Consider the following 7,093-nt stretch of genomic DNA (forward strand, 5'->3'; position numbering starts at 1 on the left):
TCAGATAAATGTATTCTAGAGATAATGTAATCGAACACATAAAAGGCCAGTTTACTCACAAAGTTATAGGCCATATAGACTTTCTGGGCTTGTTATTAGAGAGAAAATTAATCTCTTTTGATTTGACTTGAGTTTCAGCCCCATGTTCAGGACCGAAAAAGGACTGTGTGAGTTATTTCTTGCCGTCAGCATAACCCTTGACCCAGCCTTGAACACCCACGTTCTCTGACACAGACATTCTCACCTTCTGAAAATAGACAATGAAAAACTATAAAGGTGACTCGCTCTACGTTTTCTTTTAAAGAAAATAATGGCAGCAGATGAACTGCATTTCTAAGTGGGGTACAGAAGTGAAGTTTATGTGACTTGTCATATTCCCATGATTGGAAAGGTCACAGAATGGAGAAGGAATCATGACCGAAGGTACAAGATGAGTCGCCATGAGATGAGTTGAAATTGAAAATTTGCTTTTGTAAAGTAGACAGTAAGAAGCTTCAGGGGCTCGAGTGCTGTGGTGTCGGAAAAATGAAGAAATAAGAATTGCCACGGACCATGTACTTGGACCCTCTAAGAGTTTCAAACAAATGTCTGTAAATAATTTCTTTTAGAATTGAGCCACTGAAATGTGATATCCTTTTTATACTGAATCACATAGGATGCAGTTTTACAAGAAATATGCTATGTGTAACTGAATGTTTGAGAGAAGCATCTCTCACACTGCAGATAATTTGGGGATAGGAATTTGTGTCTGCAGGGCTTCTCAGAAAGTCATGCCAGTGGTAAGAACAGTAATAACCTATCTGCAGAGAGGGGTCAGGATACAATTTACGAAGTGTGAGAAAAGATCTTTATATATGGGAAAACAATTTTACAATTTAGCATGATGATGTTAATAGTGAATTTATGAAATCCCTTTCTCAAAAGTGTTTAGCTCTATTCAGCTTTCTTTGAAAGTTACATCTAATTACTTACTGCTTTAGGGTATTGTATATTTCTTTCCAAGTTACGAGAATCTGCTGTGGAGGAGACATAGATGGGCAGGCCAAAGTTATGAATGTATTTTTCATCTTTCCACTCACACCCTTTGTTTCTGATCTTTTTTGTGAGATAGTTAATGTTTTGTTTGTCAATGTCATTGTAAGATTTGCGAGGTATTGTTCTTATGTTCCGCTGGTTTCTAGTTGCTGAATTTGGGAGAGATGTGGTAGCCTTTTAATAAATTGTAAATAAGACTGAAGAGTAGAAATGTATATTTTTGTGAATTACTCTTTTATTGTTCTTTAGGAAAATGCAAATCATGAAGAAATACTGATTATACTTCACAGCAGGATTGGTTGATTCAAACCCTTAATTCCTTCCTTGCATAAAACATACCCTGCTTTCTTTCAGAATTCTGAATATTAATAATAGAAGCAAATCACTGAAGCAAATTAGTGAAACAGACACATTTTGAAACAGTATATTAAGAAAATCCTTTGAAGATATTGCAACAATGTATGTTCGCTTTCTAAATAGTTTTTTTTTAGTAAGACTATTTGCAACCAAACAATCTTACCACAAGTAATAAGAAGCCAAATATGAGATCATACATCTCCAGGTCAGCAGTTCAAATCTGGCCTAGATCAGTGATGACTGAAAATTTGTTACCAGTGGCTGATTTCACAATGTTCTCAATACATGAGTCAGTGGACTTGATTACACTCTGTTAGTAGACAGGTGCTCAGGTGACAAATCGTGTCACACCATGCATGACACACTCTTGATCATACTGGCACTAAATGACACTTTTGTGGGTTATTTCATTAAATTGGCTCAATATTTACTGAAGTGAAAACCATACAGCCATGATGCCTTCACAAATCATATCCATTAATGTATAATCTGATTTTGTTTAAACTAACAGTATAAATATTTTTGTTTGAGTGAGTACATTTAGCACTGTGATGCTAAGTGACCTAAATTTCATATTTCACATGGTATATTCAAGACAGAGCTTCGGATATTTCAGATATATATTATTTTTAACACTGAGGTGTTTATATTAATTTATAGATTTATTCCAATGCATGACATAATCCTATAAATTGGAAAACTGCCCTTTTTGTTCATTTTCCCAACTAGAACAAGAAAGGAAATTAAATTGTTCCAAAATCTTTCACTCATTTTTCCAACGACATTCCAAAGAAAACACTCTATTGAGAACTGCGTTGTGCTTTCATGTAAGTGTGATGATTTTTCAGTGGAAAACCAGGGTAAGTGATTCTTGGAAGTGATGGTATTTAGGACATACTATCTCAAAATAGAGTCCATAGCATATTGAATATCTCAATCTCATCCTGGAGCAAGATTAAAACCTTCATGTGGACAGTGCCATCCTTGTATCTGGAAAACAGAAGCATCTTTACCTCTGAAAACTAAGGGACACGGAGAGGAATCTGAAGGAACAAGCCTTTGTGTGGTTCCCTCAGGGAACCACGCTTAGCTCATATACTTTTCGCTGTCATATCTTCCCACAACTTTCCATTCTTCATCTGACCTAGTATAAAAACATTCAGGCTTAATCATGTGTTCAGGTCTTCATTTCCTTATGAAGTCTCTCGTGTCACACAACTTATATTAAATCAATTTGTATGCATCTGTCTTTTGTTATGGGGCTCCCAGGCAAGAACTTAGAGAAAAGTAGAAGAAAGAGATATTTTTCTTCCCCTGCAGAGACACATTACTAATCATAGGAAGGAAAGACTGTGGTAAATTGAAAGGGGCTTGCCCCACTCAGCTTTTACTCACCCAGTAGAAAGAGTTTGGCCCAGGGAAGGGGAAGCCCAAACCTGTGTGATGCCATCCAATCACCACTACGGAAGTCGAAGTGTTTCTCCATAGAAGCTGACAGAGATTTGGGGCCTCCTGATCACATCACATGCAATTCTCACACAGGTCCTTTCCTCTCATCCTTTGAGATAATTATATTTTTCATTTCTATCTTGTTTGACAGTTTCATAGAGTACTCTCGTACACATTATCTTATTGAATTAAAAACCTCACAAAGCTCAAGTACCTAACAGGCTAAGTAATTTGCCCCAAATTATACAGCTCAAGGGGAGCTTATAATTCAGTTTTCTTATCTCTCCCACCATTTTCTGAGTTGTGGCCTGTGAATCTGAAGTTGTGAGTGAGAAGAGGGGCTAAATCACTGTTGCGGGGGTTATAAAACTCCAGGTACTTAGAAAGTATAATCTGTTGATCAAATATATAATATGTCCTTCCCATATGTGTATAAGTTGTCCAAAGTATGCAGATGTTATTGTTTGATGGAATACAATTTTATTTCAAAAATAATAAATGTAATGGTGTTTAATATATAATTCTTTATAAATGAATCTTAAACATACAGATATGTGAGAACCTATTTTTTGGTTTCCTATTGTAAGAGTGTCCTCATCGATTAAATGATTGGGCACCCCAGCACTATAATTTCATGCCTTCTAGAAGTATCTGTATTGCTTGGAATCTGCAATGTCACAAAGAGAGTCCCAGACTGAAAGGATATGTTTGGAAGTTGTGTTGTCTTTGGATCTCCGTCCTCATCCCCTTTCCAACTCTTGTAAACCAGATAGTAGGAAAGAGTGAGCACATGCTAAACTTCTAAGCAATATCTTCTGTGGCAGAGGTAAGGGATGGGAATCATTCTGGATCCTGAAAGCAGTAGAATAATTGCACCCAAGGAAGAGGAACAAGCAATAAAAATAGTCTTACTGGTTTTTGAATAGACTTTTGGGCTTTTATACTTAGGGAAAAGGATCAATAGACTTTCTTCTACAAAGGCAAAGCCAAAAAAAAAAAAAAAAAAGGCATTTTTAAGACATGTAGAACTAGAGCTAAGGAGATTGTCAAACTAGAATGGCAAAATAATAATTTCCAAGTTAAGGTATCTTTCTTTCATCAAAGGTGTGAAAGTGGTGTTACAGAGGCTAAAACATAAAATATATGTTCACAACTACTCAGCAACCACGTAGAAAAGGAATCTGAACTGGGGTTATAGGTGGATAAATAAGACACTTGGTTCAAAAAACCGATGAAATTATTTATATGCTTGTGTTGCTAAATGAGCTATTTGTATTCAGCGCACAGAACTGAAATGAACATGATTAAGGTTAGGATGTCTAGAAGTAAGGATTGGAAATGCACTGGGAAAACACTAAGGGAATACAAAATATGAGTGTAAGGATAAAAATCTGTTATTTTAAACAGTAATATTCCATTAAGTAAATAAATAACCATTAAATTTTGATGTGATATATAGTCTAGTTATCAGGAGATTTGAAAGCAGCAGTTAATAAAAAAATATATTTAATTTTTAAAAATATGAAAACATTGAAAATTTTGCATAAAAATGTGCCTTTACTTTTAACTAGAAACAACAGTATTTTACAGGAGATGAATGGCAACCATAATGTTAAACAACCGTAACATGTGTTACTTTGTCAGCTTCCACATTGTATGCTCAAAAGGAGTTCCAAGGGTCAGAAGAGGATGACAAGAAGAAAAAACAAAAAATGACACACACAGTGTGTGTAGCCCTAGGGGTTAGTCTGCATGCAGGAACAGTGATAATTATTTACAACATTGATCTGCTGGGGTTCTTTTAAAAAAGTTAGCAGAAACTCAGGTATAATAATGATGAGGGGAGTTTGTCACTATCATTGCAAAACCACACACACACACACACACACACACACACACACACACACACACATTCTACTGGGCCTTATAAACACTGTAGGAGTTGGTAGCGTATATTCATTGTAACTGATAGCACTGTTTTGCTACTCAGGTGATTTTTTTTTTTCCTGTTTGTGTGTGGGGGTAATCTGTGATATAAGATAATTTGGACTTCTGTTACAGACTGAATTATGTCTCCCCCAGATTCATATGTTGAAGCCCCAATCAATAATGTGACTATATTTGGAGACAGGACATTTAAAGAGAATTAAGGTGAAATGAGGTTGTAAGTGTGGTGCCCTTGAATGACTGGTGTCCTTGTAAGAAGAGGAAGAGACACCTGGGACTTGGACACGCAGAGAAAAAGTCATGTAAGGTCACAATGAGAAGGCACCTAAGGAGAATGGCCTCAGGAGAAACCCAGCTTGTCAACACCTTGATCTTGGACTTGTAGTCTTAAGAATTGAGAGAAAATAAATTTCTATTGTTTAATCTACTCAGGTACAGTATTCTGTTACGGTAACCCTAGCAATATATAGTACAACTTCAAATCATACATGTGCTGCATGCACGTGCATGCATGTACACACACACACAAACACACACACACACTCACTCTCACACATACTTGATTTAATTTACTTTTATCTTCAAGTAAAATAGATAAGGTATTTTACCATGTGTTATACAGACTTTAATAAATATCACATTCCACTTATGTTGAAATGAGTATATAACATTTGGGAATAGACGAACATATCCATTTTTTGAAATCTTCCATCTCTCTTATAATGTACTGGTTAGTAGTGGTATGTGTTTATGTAATTGATAGGTTGTTTTAGAATTAGGTTATTCCAGCTCTTGTAAATAAGTGAATATTGTTTTCACCATAGATCCTTCTGAAGAAACTGAGGTAATACCAATACATAAATAAACTGCTTTGACTTCTAAGCATCTAACTTTTTAAATGTTCCCTCGTATCAGGTGGTTTTGAGCATTTGCCATTTGTCCCGTGTTGTATTAGGTGAAGAGATACAGCGGGAAGGGAGAAATGGGTCTGCAATTGATGGCACTCAGGGAGGAGCCTAGAAAGCTGATAAAAGATAAAACAAATATATAAGGAATGAATTGATGGCAACTGCGAAGAGGTGCCTTAGGATTATAAACAGAGAATCTTGGCCTAATTAGACAGTGGGAAAGGGGACCAAACAGACCTTCGAAGATTAAATGTGAAACATAAACTGTGCTATGTAGACAGATATTTGTTCAGGAGGTGGGACCCCAAGAAAGAAGTAATAGCATTTTCTAGGCTGTCAGGAGGAAGTCCTTGGTGCACTGGGGGACCTGCAGAAGGCAGTGTGGCTGAGGTAGAGATGGTAGGAATGGAGCTATGGTAAACATGTGGACTTCATGCAGCAAAGGGATGTCACTGAACAGTGTCAAAAAAGGAAAATACAGGATCAGATTTGCATTTGAAAACATCGTCCTGCCTCTCTATAGAGAGAAATAAGAAGGGAATTTGAGCAATTGTAGGGAAATCAGTGGGGAGTTATTAGAACAATTCACATGTGAGATGCTGGATGCTGGACTTGGAATGTTGGCATGATTTTGGTGAGACGTGGATAAATTCACAATATTTTTGGCAGTAGAACTGACAGGATTTTATGGGAAGAATTACACACATACACAGACACATACACATACACATACACAAATTACACAGTTTATACATACACTAAGAACACAATTTTCATTGAAGAAAGTGGGTAAAGGAAACACATGGAGAAGTCATGGAGAAAATGTAATGACAATAGCTAATATTTATTGATATCTTAGTATAATGTATCGGACAAGGAGCTAAGAATTTTATGCCATTTAATTGTCACAGGGACCTACACAGTAGCTGCTTTTTGGTAGAGATTCTGGGAAAATGTGCTTTCTGGGGGTCCTGAGATCACCTTTCATCAACAACCCTGTAAGACTTTCTCCCTTTGTCACTAGACTGTCCCATAAGTTAGATGAATTTTCTAGCCTTTCAACTTGACTATAAAAACCATCAGATGACTTTAGGACACTATGTTTGGAATATGAAAGTGTGGTTAGTTTTTAAAATATACATTTTAGAAGGATTGCCCATGGATGCTCTCAAAAACAGCTTGTTGTTCTTGTTTCTGCTGGGATGGGCCCAGGTAATAAGGAATAAAACCAGGCCAGTTTTTATGGTTGCACTTGCTGAGAACTTTCTGTGGAATTCTGACCAGAGCAATCAGGGCCAGTTCTGCAGGGACCCACAGGCTGCCGGAACAACACCTCTAGGAGGTCAGTGGTCAGCTTGGAGAGATGAGAAGTGGCTAGTGTATTTTCACTGACGCTG

The sequence above is a fragment of the Rhinolophus sinicus genome, linkage group LG01, assembly GCF_036562045.2.
Source record: "Rhinolophus sinicus isolate RSC01 linkage group LG01, ASM3656204v1, whole genome shotgun sequence".
NCBI classification, from domain to species: Eukaryota; Metazoa; Chordata; class Mammalia; order Chiroptera; family Rhinolophidae; genus Rhinolophus; species Rhinolophus sinicus.